Source organism: Anolis carolinensis, chromosome 5 (genome assembly GCF_035594765.1).
Source record: "Anolis carolinensis isolate JA03-04 chromosome 5, rAnoCar3.1.pri, whole genome shotgun sequence".
NCBI classification, from domain to species: Eukaryota; Metazoa; Chordata; class Lepidosauria; order Squamata; family Dactyloidae; genus Anolis; species Anolis carolinensis.
In genome coordinates, this window is record NC_085845.1 from 164,635,928 (window position 1) to 164,659,781 (window position 23,854).

Genomic DNA, 23,854 nt, shown 5'->3' on the forward strand with positions numbered 1-23,854 from the left:
TGGATGTGAATAGGGGATATCATGCTAAAATTCAGGGGTCAAAGTAGAAGAGAAAATTGTACCAGTATTCTTTTTTTGTTTACTGGTGAACTAGCTGATCCATCTTGCATATAAAGATCACTTAATTATGCCCAGGGGTTTGCTCTTTTTCTCTCTCACCCATCCTAAAATATTCCAGATCGATAGCCTGCCACTGATTCCCCCTTTTATCACTCTAAAAATCCCCCAGAGATTAAAATCCAAACATTTTGCCTTTGCACACTTCATCTTCTACAGATGCTAGTTCTGTCAATGTCCTCAGGCTATTTGAGTCATTCACTAAATTATCCAAGATATCAGAAGCTTGCTGTCTAATGTAAACAGGGCTTGATTGTGACAAAATAAAACACTGCACATGACAAACAGCAAGCTGATCTGTGCAACTGAACCTGCTGGCTAGTCTAATCTAGGAAGCGCCTGTACAATTTTCTCAATACTTTATCCTCCCAACACTTACTTAATGGACAAAATTACAGATCAAACAGGAAATGATACAGTGCTTGAAATACTATGATTTTCTGCTAGACATTGTAAGCATTCAAAGATTTAGCCATGTTAGTATGGAATATCAATGCACAAAGGGATTTTGCAGGGCCTTAGAGACAGACAATAAAGTTAGTAGCATAAAGATAATTTGTTCTCTAAATTAGTCTTTAAAGTGCTACAAGATCTTTTTGTAAGCATTCTCACTGTAAACTGGTTAGCCACATGTCTATGCAAACGTAAGAAACAGTCTCACAAAAAAGCCCTTCTTCACTTCCTTCTAATCATCTATCTTTCTTAGTACCAATCATGACTTTACATCACATATGCATTGATGGACACCACCCATTATCCTAGTGATTTGCACCCCCAAATGTTGACAGACGTCAGAACTGCCCATTAGCAGGAAATTTGGAAAGCTACATGAGAAAACCCAAGACTTGGAACCACTGAGATATAGATATAGCCAAATCAGCAGAAAGTATCCGTGAAAGTGAAAAGGAATGTGTAGACAAGATTGAAATTATTGCAAGTAAAAAAAAATCTCTGTTATTAAAACTAGACATTAATCTAATTTGAAAAACGACTTGATTAAGAATATAACTGGCTTATGAAATAGAATAATATTAGCATGATGTATGCATTTATTAACTGAAATCCCGGTGGCGTAGTGGGTTAAAGCTTTGTGACTTGAAGGTTGGGTTGCTGACCTGAAGGCTGCCAGGTTCAAATCCAACCCGGGGAGAGCGTAGATAAGCTCCCTCTTTCAGCTCCAGCTCCATGCGGGGACATGAGAGAAGCCTCCCACAAGGATGGTAAAAACATCAAAACATCCAGGTGTCCCCTGGGCAACGTCCTTGCAGACGGCCAATTCTCTCATACCAGAAGCAACTTGCAGTTTCTCAAGTCGCTCCTGACACACACAAAAAAACAAACAAACTGAAATTCATACTTTACGTATGATGGAAACCTACAAACAACAGTATAAAGACAATATTTTATTTACTTTTAAAAATGTATGTCTAATAAATGGGCAATTCTCAACAATCTCAGCAGACTTTGTTTTTATTATCAGAAGTTGGAATAATAAGTTGAAGTTATCCTGGTTTCCAAAGAAGATAATTATTACTCGGTTTTCAATTCCTCGCTTTAAAATAATCCCAACTGTTGATTTAATCCATTCCAATCATTTGTTAATAAAAGGCTTCTTTTGGTATCTGAAAAGGAGTCAGCTTCACATATCAAATTTAAGGCAGATCACGACCTTTATTTGAAAGTATTCAAGTTTATAACAATATTGGTCTGAGGCAAGAGAAGAATAGCTTTGTTAAACAGAGTTTAGCAAATGCCACAGTTGCTTAATCGTATTTACATGCCACCCTTGTTCACTTTCTGACAAAAGCCTGGTACTTGGAAACAACTAAGACAGAGGATTCTTTATTCATCATGTAAAACATTATTTCAAAAGCAAGCAGACCAAGCGCAGCCCTGACTGCAGACAGCATTAATGAGGAGATACTGCTGACGATAGCACCAAGTTCTTCAGGGGATTGGTTTCCTTCTCAAGTGCTGCCAGAATATTCTGTTAAATGAGCAGTGAAAATACCAAATCAAGTATTTATGATTTACACAGCATAAATCATATGCTGGAACTCCTGACATGAATTCTTAACAAGCCCGGTGAGCATTAAGCAAGCATGGGAAGTGTGCCATGGAAATGGTTCACTTCGTACATGGGCTTCCAAAGAGGAAAGCAAAAACTCAGACTGATTTCTCATTTTCTCGTGATTCACTGTTCACAGTCAGCAACATGAAACGAAATATTATTAGGTGTAATTCTACCAAAATAGATTGCCTCTTCTTTTCAAACACACCTTTTGGATAAAGCCGGTTAGCATTTTTTCCTTCCACAGTCCAAAAGCTGAATCAAGTTTCTACATTGTTCTTTCTCATGCTACTATTCATTACTATCTCCATATCTGAAGGATTGATACCTGCAGTTTCACCTATCTGCATATGACAAGACATATCCTCTCTAGGAATTTTATAGATCCTACAGCAAGACTCTATGAAGTTGTTCATTTCAATAGAGTTTGCTAATATTCAAGGTGTTCCAATTCTATGGTAGGTTAAATAATATGGAAATATCCAGATTTGTGCCACAGCTTCTCAAGCAACTAACAAAACTATTGACAGCAAATCAAAATATAACGCTAATTAACTTATACTAAAGACTTATACCAAAGCCAAATAGATGATGCCATTCAAGAATGACAATTCCTCTTAAAACCAAGGGGAACAAATGACAAATGTATTGAAAGCCAGATATTAAATCAATCATTTATTTATCCATTCTCAAAATGTGTCTTTTGCTTTTCTTTTCTACACATAAATAAGAGATGGCATTCAATAGTTGCAATTTATTCAGTTATGTTGGTGTTCTTCATTAAATGTTTCATAATGTGGACTTTGAAATTTTAAATCCGACAATCTTAACTGCAGTCTTAAATACGTACCTAATCAGAACTACAAAGAACTAAGCTCCTAAGCAACTTATGACTGAGGTCCTACTTTTGAGGAAAGTAAGTGCCAAAAAGCTCTCTGGCCAATTTGGGATTGGGATCTAAATGACGATCATTCCTCCTTTCTTTAAAATGATTGCAGTCAAATATCCTTGCAAATATTGTAGTAATAAGGGCCACAATGACCACAAACCAACATGTGAAGGAATTAATTTCCTTCAGGGAAATTTCATGCTGGCCCATACTTTTAATCAGTGGGACAGTCCATCAAAATTACTACTGGTGTTTGTTCAAGATTGGTCTACTATGATTTTTATGTTGAAATGAGTCACAATTTAGGTCCAAATTGCCACCTCTAGCTTTGCTTTTTAGCATAAAGCCCCATATCACAATACATTTTAAGTAATATCGGATGCTGTTCTTATTCTATTCCCAAAGGCATACACAATTTCCAATATTCAACACTCTGACCTTCATTTTTCCCTTTAGTAAAGATTTAGGTCCCATGGAGTGTGAAACTGCATTAGGTGGTCAGTGCAGACTCATAAGTTTGAGACAACAGAAAAATCATACATTACAAAATCAGAACAGTAAATATCAACACTCAAAAAGCAAGAGAATTTCAGACAAGAATCAATCATGGCCAGCTAACACCTCCCAACAAAGGATTCCCCCAGGCAGCAACTACCCAGGCTTTGAAACTGCAAGGCCATTAAATGCTAATCAAGGAAGCTTGCCATAGATGCGGGTGAAATGTCAGGAGAGAATGCTTCTTGAACATGGCCATACAGTCCGAAAAACTCACAGCAGCCCAATCATACATAATTCAGCCTGCACTGGATTCTGGAAGTTGCAGGTCAAAACATTTGAAGGACTCTCAATTGTGGAAGGCTGCATTATCTCACTACCGTTTCTACTTTTTTGACTGACTACCTAGTTATATAACGGATAGCATGAATATAGTCTACTTCAAAAAAAATTTTTGTGCATATCAATTTGTAAAAGAAGTGCATAACTTTTCGCATAATGAGGTGGGAGGTGCAGCATTGGAGTAATGCTTCAGTGATCTGACAACTTATGTGTGTATGTGCCTTCAAGTCACCTAGCGATTTATGACAACCTCATTAATTTCATAGACAAGGAATATATAAGCAAGGAATACTCAGAGGTGGTTTTGCCAGTCCTTTCCTCTAAAATATAGCCTACAGCACCTGATATTTGTTAGTGGCTTTCCACCCAAAGACTGACCTGGCTTAATTTCCAAGATCTGGTTCCTTTTGGTGGGGCCAATCATAATGGCCAAATACATATGTGATTGAACTGGCAAAATACAGTATTAAACCTGCCTTATAGGATCCCGTATAAAAACCTGGCTCTTACTCTATTAGGTTACAAAGCTTCTGAATGATGAGGACAGCTCCAAATTGAGAAATGTTTAAGCATTTCAATGTAGAGATATCTCTATTAAACAAATTAGCTATTTTAGTTCAGAATGTTTCTTTGAAATTTTTCTAATTTTCAACTTGGCTCTATCAAGTGCCATACTTTAGACCAGGGTTCTCAAACTTTTTCAGCAAAAGTTTCTAGTTCATTTCTCAGGAGGAGGAAAGAGGAGGGAGGGAGGGAGGGAGGGAGCATGGCACCGTTGAGCCCCTTACTATCAAAGGCTCCAAGAAGCACAGTCTGAGAACCCCTGCTTTAAATTATGGTAAGAAAAAGGTTTTGTCCACAATAAAAGAAAATATAGACCATTCTGATAAATTTCTGTTTATATTTTTAGTTTATACAAGATATTTTGAATGGCATTTCTCCTACTGTTGCTTCATTGTAAAATCCATTTCTCAATCAGACAAAAAGCACAGTACACACCATTTGGAAAATAAAAGTTTAACAATGTTTATAGTCTCAGTAACTAGAACAGTGGACTAGAAATACTAGATCTCCATATACTCCAGTGGTCACAGTTTGGCAGACACAGTCCCAAGCAATTCTTTGATATCTCGTTTGTTCAGTTGCTTTAAAAATGTCCCAATTTGTCTGTTCTCCTCCCACTTTCTTCGTTTGTCCTCCACTTACTTAAATTGCTGCAAACTGAGTTCAAAGTGGGAAAGTACTCAGTGAAAAAAGGGTCAAAATTTGCCTTTCCCAGGAAGCTCAGGCAAAAGCAAACTATTGCTTCCTCTCTCTCCTTGTATATCTTTTTTCCTCATTGATAATTTCTGCTAATTTGACTTCACTTTGATGTTGGCTGGTTCACAGTTTTCATCATGGTTCACAGTTTCAATCAGTTAAATATTTGGTGTTTTGAGACTTAATAAAATGTCAGTGTTCCAAGCACCTGCTCTCCCTTTTAAATTTTTCATTTGAAGGTTTAGGATCCCATGCAAAACCCACATAATCAAGAGAGAAGTTATGTCAGCATTGCTCTGCCAGTTTAGTCTCCACATTTGTCAATGTATCCAGTATCAACAGAAATACAGATAAAGTAAGAATAAAAGATAAGTCCAGCCATGCTCCACAGAGACAAGAGTATAAAAGAAAATTTCCTAACTATACTATGTCAGTATATATTACCTACTCACAGCAAAAGGGCAGCCTTTATGTAGGAAGATAAGTGAATTTGATCCAACTAATCTTTGATAAGCAAATTCATCAGTTCTCAATTTTGACCGAACAAAAAGACTAGTTAGCAGCCATTAGATACAGATCTAGAAGACAGCTGGTCAGGCCCAAGTAAGAAGGAGAGCTACAGGTAATGTCAGGGTCTCCCTCTGAATTAATGGGAAATTTTACTTTCATGAATTTTCCCCAGACCAAAACAAGTAATATTCTATTCTGGAAGTCACAAACAGCATTAAAATACATATTGGCAGAAAAGTAGGTAATTTTCATCATTTTCACTGACAAACATTACTAACACACCATGGTAACACCCTGGCTAGACTGATGTAGTGTAGTAGAGCTGCCCTTGAAAGCGGTCTGGAAATAGCAACTATTCAAAAAATGTAATAAAAAGAGTAATAAAAAGCTCGAAGGAGCAGCACTGTCCCTCTGATTGACATGTATATTTGAACTGATACTATGTATGGTATTTTAATGTTTTTCCACATCTCAATCCATTGTGAAGGGATGGGTAAGAAACAACAATAGTAACGGCATGTGGCTCTCTAAAGGAAATTGAGCTCTTGAAAGATAAAATCCCCCTTAGCCCTAACCCTGGAAGCTACTCTGGCAAGCCTAAAAATGACTGGGTTTTTTGTTACTGTTTTAGGGAAATGATTAGAGATCCAAGTTGACACAAACCACCAATTTGCTGTTTAATGGCATTTTATTTTGCTTAAATGTGTCACCCATCTCTAAGGTTGTCAACCTCTTATTTTAAAAGGTTTTACCCTCTCATTTAATAGGGTAAAGAAAGTACAATCATTATTTTTTCTAAGTTCCCCACTCAAGCTAAGATGCTAGTTGCGTTTAAGGGTCTGAAATGATACTTTTCTTAGAGCTGGTCATAAAAAGAAAATATACTTTAAAATGCATTGAAAAGGAACAGGTCATGAGTACCAAAACCAGTGGTTTTTGCACCATTGGCAATTATATGGAGCACTAGGAAACAAGCACTGCAACATAGCAGCAGGATTCACATTTTGATTCACCCTGTTGAACTCTGGAATAAATTACAAATTCCCGCTGACTCACAGCAGGAGGTGAATCTCATTAACTTTATACACAGTAAAGAAAGAGATGGAAAGGACCGAGGTAGAACAATAGCAAAAGAGAAGAACCCGGATCTGATTGGCAGAAGACAATAAAAATGAATTCTTGCACAGTTTGCATAAGACATGTCCAAGTAATACTGGTCAGCTTCAAGTCTGAGTTTTCCTAAATGCAAAAAATGAGGATCTACCATAACTCACCACGAAATAATGTTGAAATCTCTAGAAAACAGGAGCAGCAGGCTCTCTGGCAAATGCTAAGATTCTTGAAGCAGAAAAAAAACTAACAGGAAAAGAGCCAATTAAGGTTTCTGAGTTTTAAAAAAGGTTGAGATAATGGGGAAAATAATTATAAGAATTCAGAAATTTAAAATACCCCTTTGGTATGGATCTGGGTACTGCTGGGTACATTTTAACATGAACAAAATAAAGTTCATAAAGTACTTGATTGAAAACTCACTGGAATGAACGAATCCAACCAAGGTTAAGGTACTTACCACATTAGGCTCCAGTGAAATTACAGCAATCCCTCCACATTTGGGGATTAAGAATCAGCAGATATAATTATTGGCATATTTCTGTATTTCCTGCTACCTCAACTGTTGCCCCCATGCGATCGAAAGAAACACATCACCTCTCTAGGCATGTGCAACAGGTTCTTCAGTGCAACTTTATAATCAATGTCCGCCAGAAGTTGACCATAAAGCCAGTATCCCATTTCCGGCATAGGTCCTCTCAAACACAAATTTGCACCTTATCGTGTTGTCAGTGGCATATCTGCATTAGCACTTGCCACGGTTAATGCCGACCTGTTCCTATCTTACAAAGCAGGCAAACAAACTTGATATCCAGCTTTGCATCAGGAGAAATTTAATGGTGAACTCCTTGAATCAAAGGCAGGAAACAAAGGGAATGTACACACCAAACCACCATGATTAAGACTGTCAACAGAAAGGAAGGTTGGTCTCATTTTATTGTTTGCTGACTCGAGTTCCTCAGATATTGTGTGTGTGTATACTGTATGCATGTGCACACACGCAGCTTCAAGATACCTGTTAATTTACGATAAACCCATGAATTTCATAGGGTTTTCTTATGGCAGTTCTACACAAACATGATAATCCAGTTGGGAAGTGGATTAAAACAAACCAATTTCCTCTGAAATACAGCACCTGCTATTCCCTGGCGGTCCCCCTATCTATGTACTAATCAAGGCCAACCCATCAGCCTCCAAGATCAAACTGTATCTGGTTCCTTTAGAACAAGGGTTCTCAAACTTTTTCAGCCACAGAGCCCTTTTTGAAGCTTAAGTTTCTCATGGAGCTGCAAGAAATGTTTACATATATTATATATAATGTGTGTGTGTGTGTATGTATGTGTGTGCATATATATATCAGGCATGGGTAAACTTTTGAAGAATAATTTTGAACAACATAAACTTAACATTATTTCAGTGAAAGACCCCAGGGGCCATTTAGTCCACAATCAAAGCACCCCAAACAGATAACCATGCAGCCTTTGTAACAACAACAACAACAATTACAGGAGCAACCCCAGGGGCTATTCAGTCAATCCTCTTCTGACCGGCAGGAAAGACACAATCAAAGCACCCCCAACAGATGGCCACTCAGCCTTTGTAGTAGTAGTAGTAGTAGTAGTAGTAGTAGTAGTAGTAGTAGTAGTAATAGCAGAAACCACAGAGACTATCCAGTTTAACTCCCTTCTGCCATGCAGGGAAAGCCAATCAAAGCATTCTCTGAGCGGTGGGAGGGAAATAGGGCTTGGGAAACAAAGAAGGAGGGAAGGGAGGGTCTGGGCATTGAGAAAAAGAGTCTGGGGAGCGAGGAAGGCCGGAGGGAAAGGACCTGGGCCCAAGAAGGACACTGCTGCTGCTTTGGCAGTTCCGTGTGTTTAATTTTTCTGCATTTCTCAGGAGGAGGAGGAGGAGGAGGAGGAGGAGGAGGGGCGGCAGGAAGCAGCATGGTGCCGTGGAGTCCCTCACTATCACTCGCGGAGCACCAAGAGCTCCATGGAGCACAGTTTGAGAACCCCTGCTTTAGGATATTTAGATATGGGTTAAAGATTGAAATTAAAAAAACTGTGTTGGAGTAGGAACAGAAAGAAAAAGCATGAATTCCCAAGATTGAGTCTTAGTTTTTAACCATGATTCACAGGGAGTTGGCATTCAATGTGCACCCACATAATTTTTACTGTGAATAGGGTACATTGGAAAAATCATGAGGAATGGAAGGTCAAACATTCATAAAAGTGCAATATGAAAAACAGCCTTCTTAATATAAGATAAACATAATTCAGAAATATGCTCTCAATTTCACTTCATCCTCACTGGTCCCTTTATCAAACCCTGCCTTTTCCACCTGTTCACCTTTGACATTTTGTTTGTTCGTATTATGATACAGTAGAGTCTCACTTATCCAACATAAACGGGCCGGCAGAATGTTGGATAAGCGAATATGTTGGATAATAAGGAGGCATTAAGGAAAAGCCTATTAAACATCAAATTAAGTTATGATTTTACAAATTAAGCACCAAAACATCATGTTATACAATAAATTTAACAAAAAAAGTAGTTCAGTACACAGTAATGCTATGTAGTAATTACTGTATTTACGAATTTAGCACCAAAATATCATGATGTATTGAAAACATTGACTACAAAAATGTGTTGGATAATCCAGAACGTTGGATAAGCGAGTGTTGGATAAGTGAGACTCTACTGTACTTCTAGATAGAAGGCTCCTATGGCTACCAATATATAGGTGTTGTGCAGCTGTTCCCTTCTCCCTTCCTTAATGGGCCTTCATTATGTAAAGCAAAAAGACAGAAGAATTGGTGGGAAAACATGGGCAGAAGTGGAAGCCATCATTGTTAGGAACCAATAATACAAAATGAATGAGGCAGGGCAACTGTATGGTAAAAGCCTAGCTTCAAAGCACTCTTAGTGAACAATTTTTTAAATCTCTGTGGTGACTCTAATGTCTACTATTGACTTCACCAAAAAAGTCCATTTTTGAGGCTACGTTGTTCTAATTTTGAAAAATCCAGTGAAGTAACAAGCAAGTCAGCAATTGCTTTGATTAACTACTTAATAATTATCCAATTTTATGTTAAATAAAGTTATCTATAATTAATATACAAACAATAATGCATATATAAGGTAAAACATATAGTTACTAGAAAATAAACAGGGACAACATCCAGAGGACAAGGTTTGAAACTGGATTAGTGTATAAAGGAAACTCAGGGTGTGCCTGGATTAAGAAAACTTGCACTGCCAGTAAATAGAATTGAAAGGAAATGACAGAAGCCCTATTATTTGTTGCCTGAAAAGCTGGACTGGGCAAAGCAAATGCACATTGTCACCTGAAAATATTTCACTGGAAAATCCAAGGGCATAAATATCGTAAAGCAAACAAGCAAGCAAGAAAGAAAGACATGCATAGTTCTATATCCCAGTTATTTTGAATGCAGAACGAAAAAACAAAATTACTTGTATGATCATTGCTAATCTGATCTCTACTCTATAACCAATCTGAAAGTACTTTTAAGGTTTTTTTAAACAAAATTCAACTAAGCATACTAACTTGTTTTTACATGTCCTTTTTAATGTTGTGTTTATTGTTTTAATTATTAGGAGCTACAGACAGAATCAAAGTGTGTGCTAAGACGCCATATTAAGGGAGCAATCATATGGGTGAGGTGCTTGATAGACACAGTGCTCCAAATCTCTGAGCCTCTGATTTGCCCAGAGCCCTGCCCTGGCTGGAAGGGCGGAAGCAAACAACGAGCCAACTTCCCGTCATTTTCCTCCTCCCCCTTCCCTTTTGCAAACAATTTTAGAAGGAAAAGGAGTGAAGCCAGCTCTAAAGTTGGCCGAACTCATCATCTTTGCTAGGTGCCTGGCCAAAGGTTGAAAGGATTCAGGACATACCCCTTCACCCTTCCCAGCCACTGACCCGCACCCAAAGTGTCCCCCTTTCCTATTCCTCCACCCTGGGTGAATCTCCACAATGGCAGGGAAGAGTCAGGAGGGTCTTCACATTTCTGGGACCATAAGATGACAGTTTTGTAGAGGAAGGGAACCACAATTTATTTCCATGTGCTGAAACAGGCTGTGCCATCCTATTTTCAGCTGAAAAGCAACTAAAATTGCTATTGCTATAGCCACATTCAATGTAGAGTCTGGACAGTGTTTTAACTAATCCACCATTTTTAAATGTCTCTAGGAGGAGTGATTGGCTTTTTCAAAGCATTTTTGCTTCAATCATGGAGTATATGTTTGTTTAGGGGCTTCAAGGGTTGCACTTTCCTCAACTCGAATTTAGTGTGGTGTGACTATGCCTAGACAAATCTTAAGACGGGGGTGCCAAAACCATTTTCATCAAGAACCACATCAGCCTGATGGTTGCCTTCAAAGGACTAATGAATCCACAGATGGAGAATCTGTGGATACAGAGGGCCAACTGTAATATTTTTACATAGTGGGCAGTTCTCTTTAGTTTTTACCCAGTTTGAGTCCCCTGGTGTTATTGAACAACAATTCCCATCACTTTTGAATAGCCACCATGTGGACTGAGGATAATGGGAATCGCAACCCAATAGCACTTGTAGCTCTTGGGTTGGGGAAAGGGTAAAGGACATTTTAAAATCAGAAATCCTATCTACAAGCTTTGTATCTAAATTCAAACCCCATTATCCTGACTACACAGAACAAACTGCAGCCTTCCAGATGTTACTGTATCATAGCTCTCATAATCTCTAGTCATGATGCCTAAGGATGAGGAATACAGGAGTTGCAGCCCAGCATCTGGAGGGCCACATAAAATAATAGGACAGGTGGGATTCGACCCATTGGTCTTGAGTTTGACACATATGTCTTAAAGGCAGGCATTTGCTGTCTCTTTTCCTCTTAGGTAGCTGGGAAAACATTTAGAAGCATTACGTTTCTTTTGACTGCCATTTGCTGATATCATCTGAGCCAACAAACTATGGTCAATGTTAAGATGGCTTGTTTTAAATCATGCCTCTGTTAATGTTAACCAGTTTGTCAGTCTGGATAAAGCTGCATATCAGGGTTAAGAAAAAGCTGAAGCTTCCCAAAATTCTCCTCTTGGCTACATGGGGAGAAGGGGAAATGGCCAGGCCTCAGAGTATGGAATAGTCTTGTGATTAATTAAATTACTTTAACCACATTTCTTAAAGTTCTACTCTTATTTATATTGTAGCGGAACAAAGAAAAGTGATTTCTGCACTTTTCAAACAGGTTCCACATAGTCCTTCTAAACAAAAGTTAAATACGACCCCTAGTTATTTGTTTTCCTTTAGTAAAGGTAAAGGTAAAGGTTTCCCCTGATGTTAAGTCCAGTTGTGTCCAACTCTGGGGGTTGGTGCTCATCTCCATTTCTAAGCCAAAGAGCCGGCGTTGTCCGTAGACACCTCCAAGGTCATGTGGCCAGCATGACTGCATGGAACACCGTTACCTTCCCGCCGGAGCGGTACCTATTGATCTACTCACATTTGCATGTTTTCAAACTGCTAGGTTGGTAGAAGCTGGAGCTAATAGTGGGCGCTCACTCTGCTCCCCGGGTTTGAACCTGGGACCTTTCGGTCTGTAAGTTCAGCAGCTCAGCACTTTAACACACTGAGCCACCAGTGTAAACCTCATGTAAGAAGATGATGGTGATGATGATGATATTTTGTTAGTATTTATAGTCTACCTTTTCCTCAGTTCAGGACTCAAGGCAGCTTACAACAATTAAACACAGCTAAAATTTAAAATATTCAAAAATGTAAAACGTGTCTAAACTTTTCAAAAAATGAAAACCTGTTAAAACTAGAAACCATTAAAGGAAACCATCAAATAGAAAATGCAGCACATGATACTGCAAATGTTATTTCCACTTAGCAATTTTCCAAGGTCTGCCAAAACAAACCAAAGTTTTTCCTGCCTATGAAAGGATACCTAGGAGGGCATCAGTCTCGCATTAAAAACTGAGATATCAAAGAGACTGAAATACTGCTTTTATTATTTTTGAGACACAGCAATAATCCATCCATCTCTCTATTGTTTTGACTACTGGCAGCTTTTCATAGTTTCAGTCAAATATGTCACTTAGCCCTGTTGCCCTTGATTCTTTGACCAGAAGATATAAGTGACTAGAACCATAGCTTATACATGCAAAACACATATTATATCAAAATCAGGATGCACTAAATATTTTAGGACACATTTCGCACTGTTATCGTTAAACTTCTCACGCCAACTTAATCAAAGTCAGTTAAATTACACTGCAAAGTGTAACCAAACTGAGGTTTCTTTTCAATGGGTTCTGGTTGTCATAGAGGCAGAAGGATTAGGGCCAAAATATACTTCATAATCCAGATCATAACTTGAATCTTATCCTAACCTAGGGCCAATTCTTGCACATTCTCAAGTTGCTCCTGACACACACACAAACAAATCCTAACCTAGGTTAAAATTGTCAGGCTGCTTTCACAAAATGTTTGGTTCAAAAACTCTGGATTCCATGCCAGCACACATGTATATGCTGAAGCACAGTAGCGGGAATATATGGCACAAAAACCAAACACACAAAATACTGTTAAATTCTCTCCAAACCTATGCCAAACATCTGTTCAAGCTATACACTGTTGTCTGCCACAACCCACAATTATAAACTAGTATAACACCAACATTCACCCTCAATACAAATTAAAGAAGTCAATTTCAGTTTTACAGCTATTGTTAAGACACTTTTAGGAAATGTTCTAACACTGCAGTCCTGTATATTTTTATACTAAAAGTTCAGTATCACAGAGGGACGTATAGTTCAATGGTTCACCAGTCCTAAATACATTCTAGCTCCCTTTGGTTGAGAGCAGTTTGCATTCAGCATAGACTGAGCAGGCTCTTAATCTTTTTTTACTAGTTAAATTTGCTCTAAATCAGTCATGGGCAAACTTCAGCCCTCCAGATGTTTTGGACTTCAGCTTATTTGAAAGCCTACCAGGTTGCTATAAATCGACACTCAACACTGCAACCCTCATTTACTAGTAAGCATATTTAAGTAAATACAGTGAAGTTTATTCCTCAGTAAATATAGAAAGCACAGTGCTAAGCATGTGTACAGAACTACTTATTGCTCCAAGTGTAAATAAAACTTCTGCCTAGTACACTCCAGATTCCAGTTATTGAGGACAAGTTGAGCATCTCTTATCCAGAATATTGAAATCCGAAATATTCTAAAACGGAAAATTATTCACATGGGCAGCTGGAATAGTGACATCTTTCACTTTCAGATGGGTCAGTGTACACATGGACACAATTATTAAAATATTGTGTATAAAATTATCTTCAGACAATTTTATACAGTGTATATGAAATAACACACATTCATATTTAGGTTTGGTCCCATCTCCAAGATAGTTACCTATATGCAAGTAGAGGTATTTCAAAATCCTGTGGGGGGAATCTGAAATCCAAAACATTTCTGGTTCCAAGTATTTCGGATAAGGAATGCTCAACCTGTGTTAAGTAATATTTACCATATTCAGTGTGTTTCATGTGTCCTTAGAGCAATGGTTCTCAACCTGTGGGTCCCCAAGTGCTTTGGCCTACAGCTCCCAGAAATCTCAGTCAGTTTATCAACTGTTAGGATTTCTGGGAGTTGAAGGCCAAAACATTTGGCGACCCACAAGTTGAGAACCTCTGTCTTAAAGCAATGGGGGTTTTGCATCACTTCTACACGAAGAGAAAAAGCTGATAGAAGCAACTGTGCACTCCTTAACTAAAGTGCCAAACTACATACAGGCAGTAATAAAGAAGAGGCACAGGCACACCCACAAAGAGAAATAAGCATCTGGTATTACCAAAGAGTAATAAAATAATGTATAAAATTTTCTTCATTCTATGTGTACACGGTATATAAGAAATATAAATGATTCTTGTATTTTGACCTGGGTTCCATCTCCAAGATATATCATTATGTACCTATATGCAAAGTTTGTTTCAAAAGGTACCAAATCCCCCAAAAATTGAAAAATGAATTACAGGTGTCAGCAAATTGTTGGCTTCTCATAGAATATTATGTACAGATTAAAACCATCAAAATGTATCAAATCGTTTTGGGACAGGGCTTGGAAAAATGCATTTTATAGCAAAATAAATGCATATCATCAGCACGTTTCTTTCAATTCTTGGGAAATTTGTTCCAATGGATTTGGAACAAGCTCCACATTTGGAAAAACAGACATTACAAAATAAATAAATAATCCAAAACACTTCAAGTCCCAAACATTTCAGATAGGAGATACTCAATCCATGCAATGAAAGAGGGATTACATGCTTATGCACATACTGACTGGTATCTTAAAAGTATGTTAGTTCACATTGTCTTGCATGTCAGGTAATACAAATCCTGAGTTAGAGAATGCACAGAGGTCAAAAGTGCAGTGGAAAAGTGGCTGCACAGAATACACTTTAAGGGGATGTAAGCAATACAGCAGTCTAAGAGCACCAAAGAAGACAATGGAAGACAACCACAAGGTATGAAGAGAAGTTAAGCAAAAGAAGCAAAAGTAAGAGCCTATAGAGAGGTGGGCATGCAGGCAGGCTTTAGAAATGAACAGTAATTGTGTGGATGACATCACATGGAATCATAGCATTGGAAGAGACTACAAGGGCTATCCAATCCAACGACCCGTCATGCAGGAAGACACAGTTAAAGCATTGCTGACAGATGGCCATTTAGCCTCTGTTTAGAAACCCCCCAGAGAAGACACTACCATGGTCTAAAGCTGCATCTTCCACCACTGAACAACTCTTACAATCAGGAAGTTTTCCCTCAGGTTTAGGTGGAATCTCTTACTGTAGTTTCAATCCATTGCTTCGTGTCTGTGTTTCTGACGCAGCAGAAAACAAGCTTACAAGATATTTTACCATTTTAGCTCAACTGAGAGTTCTTTAGACATCCATTCTGGATTATTTGGACACCGCCCATTTTGCCTCCTCACTGGAACTGTTTGAAACTGGGCCTTCAATATCTCACTTTTAAGATTCCTCACCAATCATGAATTCCCTTTAATATTCCTGAGCCAGTATAGCAAGCTCCAAGAGAATATGGTCATTTCCACCTAAGGAACCCGCCACTTCCAGCTCAATAATAAAGTCATAACAAGATTGGTTTTTTTTGTTTTGTTTTTTTCGTGTCAGGAGCAACCGGAGTTGCTTCTGGAGTGAGAGAATTGGCCTTCTGCAAGGACGTTGCCCAGGGGATGCCCGGATGTTTTGATGTTTTACCATCCTTGTGGGAGGCTTCTCTCATGTCCCTGCATGGAGCTGGAGCTGATAGAGGGAGCTCATCCACGCTCTCCCCGGGTGGGATTCGAACCTGGCAGCTTTCAGGTCAGCAACCCAACCTTCAAGTCACTTAGTCCACTACGCCATCTGGGGGCTCCAACAAGATTGGTTAAAATCAAATCTAAAATAGTCGAAGCCCTGGTTGCCTCTTCTTCCTTCTGGGCAAATGGAATGTCTTCAAAACAAGTGTGGAATTTGCTGGACTACATATTCTTGGCAGAATTTAATAAATAATATTCAATAAATATCAGAATAGTTGGAATCTCCCATTATTTCTACATCTTTCTCCTTTGAATGTGTGATCATTTGATTAAAAAAGGTATCAACCAAGATGTTAATCTGGGTTGGGGAGCTGTAACAGACCCCCCCCCCCCCACAATGACATCCCTGTTATTTCTTTCCCCTTTAATTTTGTCCACATGCTTTCAACTTAGATTCCAGATTTTAAGGCATGGATATCTTCAGATGTAAAAAAAATCCTTCAAATATAATGCTACTCTTCCTCATTTCCTGTTTGGTTGGCTCTCTGTAATGGGTTATACCCCTCTACTACTACATTCCATTCATGATACTTATCCCACCAGGTTTCAGTGTTGCCTATTGTATCATATTTACTTTGTTGTATAAAGAGTTCAAGTTAATCTTGGTGGCGAACTCATGGCACATGTGCTGTCACCCACCCACCCACCCACTTGCTTGCCTGCTTGCCCCGCTTGCTTCCCCCTCTCTGGTCCACTAACTTCTTGCCTGCCCCCCTCGCCAACCCTCCCCTTCGCCACCCTGCTCACTACTTCTCAAGTGCCAAAAACCCTCATTTTGGGCACTTGGTCTCTAAACGGTTCACCAATAAAGGTGTTGAGACATCTAAGACCACTGCTCATTCCATCAAAGGCTTCTGAGAGTTGGAGTGCCAAACACAGTTTATGCAGGTCTACCCTACATGCTTATTTAAGATCCCCCTCTCCCATTGTTGATTTTTTGTACTTGGCCCAGGTTTCTCTACAACCATCAGGCTATTATCTTCAGCATCTGATAAATATCTGCCTTCAAGGATACTGTCTTCCTCCCCACATAATTAAGCTTAAAGCCCTCCTGATCAGATGTGTGAGTCTCTTAGCAAAAATGTTCCTGCCAACGTTTGAGGTGCAATGCCAATTACTTGCCAGAAATATATCTTCACAAAACCACAGACAATGGTCCAAAAGCCAAATTGTTCTCAGAGGCATCATCTGTGAAGCCAATTGTTCACCTCCACTATTCCCCTCTCACTTCCTGGGTGATGTCCTTCAACTGAGAGGAGAAGTGAAATAACCTGTGCACCAAGATCCTTCAGCTTCCTTCTCAGAGCCTCACAATCTCTTGTGATATCCTGAAGGTGACACTTTGTAGTGTCATTGGTTTCCAGGGGTAACACTCAGTGGGACTGACAAACCTTGTCAGCTTCTCTGTTACGTCATTGGTTTTTTGCCCCTGGGAGACAGCACACTTTTGAGTCATCCTATCAGGCCTGCAAGTCATTGTTTCTGTTTCCCTCAGCAGGGAGGCTCCTACCACCACTACACATCTCTTCTGAGGACTGGCAGAGATCATTTCATGTGCTGAATCTTTCAGGGTCACTTGAATGTTCTCTAGGGACAAGTGCTGTTACTCATGTTGCTATTTGTAATTACCACTGACAATGGAGAGAACTGTTAACTCCAAACTCACAGAAAACCTCTGATCCTTCTTTGTGTCACATCCTTCCAAAAGTCTATCTTTTAGCCTGGAACCTGATTCCCTCTTCAGAGATCCTCATCCTATTCCTCATTCAGGGCAGTCCACTCTGTTGTGTCCAAGAAAATCTCATGCTCCCTAATATGCTGAAGAGTAGATACATGGACATAAAGTTGCTGGACCTTCTCTTCCAACAGGGCCACTAATTTGCACTTATTCATGATGCAGCTACCCACATTATCTGACAAAAATACAAACATATCACAGCTGCGTCACCATCAATATTTAATAGTTTTATGTAGACACTGAATCACAACTTTGGGTCTCCACTGCAAAATAATCACTCAATATTTATGTTGGTCTTACCTGTTAGCCAAGCTGCTGTGATTTCAGCTATATAGAGATAGCAGCTGCTATCTCCTCTTCCAACCAAATATCTGACTCACTTCCTCTCAGCAGGTGCCTTATCCCCTTGAGACCATATGATCAGGCAGAGGTCTCCTCAAGCAAACTTCCACTCAGCTCACACAAACAATCTGCCTTAGCTCAAACTCCCCAGGACATAATATTGTAGAACTCAGCTTTTCAAACATTTCATGTTGGTGACACACTTTTTAGACATGCATCATTTTGCAACACAGTAATTCAGTTGTATCAGCAAACTTGAGGTTAAACCAACTGCTTAAAAGAGATACAGACACATATATAAATTGTGATAACAAATTGCATATGAATACAACATATATCATAAAAACCTTTCATTAATATTCTTTAAAATATATGATTTATTACTTATTTCACACAGATGCAATAGTTTCTTGTTATGTTCGTACAACACACCTACACACTGCAACTGACACAGTGTGTCACAACACACAGTTTGGAAAGCTGTGCTGTAGAAGAATAAAATCATAACAAGCATGCAAGCAAGCAAGACTCCTCTAAGCTCACACAAGCAAACAGCCTTTCCCCAAACATACCCTGTTTCCCCGAAAATAAGACAGCGTCTTATATTAATTTTTGCTCCCAAAGATATGCTAGGTCTTATTTTCAGGGGATGTCTTATTTTTCCAGGAAGAAGAATTCACATTTATTGTTGAACCAAAAAATGAACATTATATACTGTACAGTAGTTGTCATCACAAACCAGCATAACCAGACAAACTGAATCCTATCAAGAATTTCTTGTTACTACCATTATTTCCATGTACAACAATCTATGGTATATACATTTACCGATCAAGCATGCTCTGGAGTTCTGTTCAGCAGGCATGCTTCCCAACAAAAGCTTTGCTAAGTCTTACTTTCAGGGGAGACCTTATATTTAGCAATTCAGCAAAACCTCTACTAGGCCTTACTTTCAGGGGATGTCTTAATTTCAGGGAAACAGGGTAATAGTCTTATCCTAACAAACTCTTTCAGAAAGCTCTCCGGGGTGGAGAGGTTGAACGGAAGAGACATTATGCTGTCTCTTCCATCACACCCACAAAAAACAGCCTTATTGGCCTTGTCCAATTGCTGGGCTCTAGTATACCATTATGTACACTAAGCTCCAGGGAATAGGGCTGCAACTATAGAGAGAGGTAGTGGCTGCTAACTTCTTCCCAGTTCAAGTCTCTGACTCACTTCCTCTCAGCAGATGCCCCATTTTCTTGAGACCATGTACTCAGGCAGAGGACCTGCAGCTACAGAGAGATCAGTCAAAACAAGAAATGCACCAATTCATTCCTCAAGGAGATAACATCTCATCAGTACAAAAGTTTGCTTGTATGTACTTTTCTTTCTATATGTATATACAAGGATGGGCAACATTGGCCCTCAAAATCTTTTAAGGCTGATGTTCCACATAATCTTTCTCCAATAACTGTGTCAGTTACAACTAATGGGGCCAAAAGCATCCATAGAGTCCATTCTGGCACATAGCAGAGAGTGCACTGCAAGACATCTGGATACAAATCCAACTGAACCTGAACCCACTTGTGTTTGAGAATACATCTTAAACAGATTTATTGGGAAGCAGGCTTCAGTGAGCAAATCCAGTGTGTTGTATTCTTGAACAAAACACAGTTAACTCACAATTTCATTCCACCTCTTTAATATATATTTTCCCTAAAGAAATAGGGGACTTGCACTAGTGGACCGACAATCAGTTTTCACATTTGAGCATTTGGCATTATGCTCTTCTTACTTGATAGCTTGGTCAACTCTCCCTTCGCTAATTATCACTTACATTTACTTAAGAAGAGAATGGCAGAGAGAGGAGAAAAGATTTTGGAGCTTAAGACCATCTCTAGCCCAATATCTTGCAAATTTAATGTTGTACCTAAACTGAATACAATTTGGCACAGAGCCAGCATGCTGCGGTGAATACAAATGTGTAATTTTGATATAAGAAGGCAGGTTCAAATCTCTGCTCAGCTATATAGATTAAGTCTTATACTACTTACACCTCAAACGTTCCAGTACATGAAACAATCCTGGAGTGACCTATTGACCATGTACTCAACAGAGAATGACCGCCAGTCAGTGAGCCATTGAGTGACACATTCTCTTTCCACAAGATACAACCAAATACATATTGGAAGCTTATACACAGGATTTGAGCACAATGGCACTCTCAGACTCATGTTGCCCGGAAACTTGTTTTGAGAGGTACATCACCATTAATACTTAGGGCGGTACTGTATGTATATAGAAGAAGGCAATGGCGAACTCCTTCTGAGTATTCCTGTGGAAGTTGTAAGTAGATAGGAAATTTGAAAGTACATACTTGACTTTTACATCATGATTAAAGCACTGATAGCTGTATCTTTCAAGCGTCTATTAAGTACCCTTTAAAGCAGAGGCGGGTCACATTGGAAGAATAATTGTCTTGTGACATACAAAAATATGCAAGTGCTAATGAGAAATGATGAAAAAAGGGTCCGTGCATAGCTTTCATGATATCCATCACCTCAGATAAGCAAAAAAAGGTTCCTGCATAAATATCCTAATTATGCACTGGTCAGGTGATATTTTAAAAGGGTCAGGCAGGTCTTCTGGATGAACTGTTTGTGATTATATTGCAAACTATGGATAATACTCTGATATCTGTAGATGTAACATACTCTGATTATTCAATTTTATTATGTTCTCATCTACAAAGTTCGCACTCAAGAACTGCACAATCGAGTTACAAAACTCAACCTTTATGTTTTAATTAAGTTTACAATTTTGCATTGGGCTGCATTCATAGGCATCCTAGGTGCATGCGGCCTATGCATAGGCTGCAGGTTGAGAAAGCCTGCTTTAAAGTCATCTGCATTGGTGGACAGTCCTACATTTTGTGGTAGCAGATACAACAGTTTAAATATGTAACCCATAAAAGGTACTTCCTGCCCTTTGCCTTCAATTTCCCCATGTTTTAGCCTCATTTAATGACTACAGATTTGTATATTGAGAGAGAGCTTCTTGTGCCCATTTTTTCCCATAAAATGCAAAATCTATATACCTTTATTATGAGCATCATACCTCCCTTGGCCTTTTCCAAAGAGCAATCTAATTTCAAAAGTAACTGGCTTTCCATATAAAGGACAATATTCACTCATCATGCACTGAAAGCCAAGGAATGCGATTCCTGTGCATCAAGACATGTACATTTATATACATACAACCATATGCTTCAACATGAATGCATCCACATAACCACCCTTGTACTACGTAAACAATGAGCAAAATGGAACAATTTGGTTCCAGCTACTGCCTTGCATTGCCCGTACTGCCAAACAGTACTGTCCTAAACAAGGTGCCAATTCAGTTTTAAACCACTCAAACATGTTTTTAACAAGAAGAGAAAGAAGAAGAAGTGGGTGAACAAGGCCAGCCAAAGAGCACAAAAAAGGAAGCTAATTCATTTCTGAAAACACTTCAGCATGCTGGTTTCCACAAATGTTCAAATGGTGATTCATACCAAGTAGGCTCCAGTGTTCTTGCAGAACAGGCTCTTTTGCTCATGCTGATCTATGACATTACAGATCCCAAAGAGGAAAGGGCCTGGGGAGAGGAGGAGGTCACCGTGGTTCAGGGTCAAAAAATGTTCATATATCCTGTCATTTAAAAGCTGAATCAGGAAGAAAAATGGGGGAGCGAAGGGCAAAGAACTGTTGGAATGTAAGAAAAAATGACAGAAAGGGGCACTGAAAGTAAGAGATAATGGAGGGGCAGTTGTCAGGAAACACACTGCACAAAACAGAGGAATTAAATTTTGCCCCATAATGACCAGTCCAACCACCAAGTCCCAGGCTGAGGCTAGCAGAGCTGACTACCAAAAAGGGTCCTTTTGTCATCGACTGCCCCCTCCCTGCAGCACCCAACCCACACACAAAGGAGAGGGCGACGCTCCTAATCTGCCAGCATTGTTACAGCATGCATCTCAAGACTATAAAATGAATACAGTTAGACATCATTTAAACTGCCTTGGCTCAATAATATGCAATCCTGAGTATTATAGTTTGGTAAGGCACTAGCACTCTTTGGCAGAAAAGGCTTAAAGCCCTTGAAAATCTACAATGTGCAGGATTCCATAACATTGAGCCATGGCAGCCAAAGCATTGCAAAGCTGCATTCATTCTACAGTGCAGATGCAGCCATAGTCAATTATTGTGTGAATTACCAGTCTAAATGCTTAATGTGCAGTTGAGGTGTATAATAATAAAAATAATAACAACTATTTTTATATCCCGCCTCCATCTCCCTGAAGGGACTCGGGGCGGCTTACATGGGGATGAGCCCAACATCAACATAGGTTAAAACACAATCCATGAATTAAATCAATATGACAAAATAAATATAAAACGACATAAAACACATCAAATGCTTTTAAAACCTAGACATAAAATACATGTGCAGAGAAAGAAACTTATGCAGAACTCTGGATAGAGCTCATAAATAGTATAAAGGCAATTAGGAAAGGGCGAAGGGACGGTCTTATTAAAACACTGACGGCCTATAAAAATAAGCAGTGATAAAGTAGTTTGGTGAGGCTCCAGCACTCTTTGGCACAAAGGGCTTAAAAGTCCTTGAAAAATATAACTCCCAGGATCCCACAGCTCTGAGCCATGACAGTTAAACTGGTTGACAGAGGGTACACCCACACTGTAGAATGAATGCCATTTGACATCACTTTAACTGCTGTGGCTCAATGTTATGGAATTATGGGAGTTATAGTGTGGTGAGTAACCAGAATTTTTTGGCAGAGAAGGTTAACGACCTTGTGAAACTACAATCCCCATGACTCCACACCATTGAACCATAGCAGTTGAAGTGGTATCAAACTGCATTCATTCTACAGTGGCTCTGGTTAGTTGTTGGGTGGAGCTCTCAGAGACCCAGCATGTTTGCGTTTGAGAGGAGACAGACAATCCAGGATCAGGATGGACATACATCTTGTGATACAAATTACACCCCCCCCCCCAAACAATTCTGCATAGGTCCCAAACCATTAGCATGCAAATAGGAGGTATGTATGGGTATATAGGGGGAACAGAGGAGATAGGCTACAAGATCAGGATAGACATCCCTCTTGGGATACAGATTAAACATACACACCCCAGAAAGTTTGGATGGTATGGGAATCATCAGCATACAAACAGGAGATGTACCATATATATGCATATGGGGGATGGGGGGAACCAGCCAGCCAAGGATCAGGACATCTATTTGTCTCGGAGTACATATTAAACACCCCCAACAATTTGAGATGGAGGCCAAACTATTAACGTGCAAACAGGAGATATATGTGAATGGGATTTGGGTGTGTGTGTGTGTGTGACTATTTTTTAAAAAATAGTTTAAATTGTATTTTAACTTTTTCACCAGTGACTCAAAACATTTAATTCTTTTTACATTTTTATATTCATGTGTATATGTATTCCACTTGTATTTAAATTCTATTGAACTGTGTCATGTTTGCCGCCTTGAATTCCTATTGGGGGGAGGTGGGATAAAAATAAAGTACATATAGGGGA

General features: G+C 39.1%; 1 protein-coding gene across 2 annotated transcripts in view; it reads right to left on the reverse strand.

Annotated features, from left to right (window-relative positions):
- Positions 1–23,854, reverse strand: part of cdk17 (cyclin dependent kinase 17) — a 94,285-nt gene that overhangs the window by 67,923 nt on the left and 2,508 nt on the right. The window contains exon 1 of one of the 2 annotated variants that reach the window (XM_062982827.1): positions 17,300–17,474. The exons of the other annotated variant lie outside the window; for it this stretch is intronic. The gene's annotated coding sequence lies outside the window, so the exon portion shown is untranslated. Of the gene's footprint in view, positions 1–17,299; positions 17,475–23,854 lie in introns of those variants that run through there. 2 annotated transcript variants of the gene reach the window in all.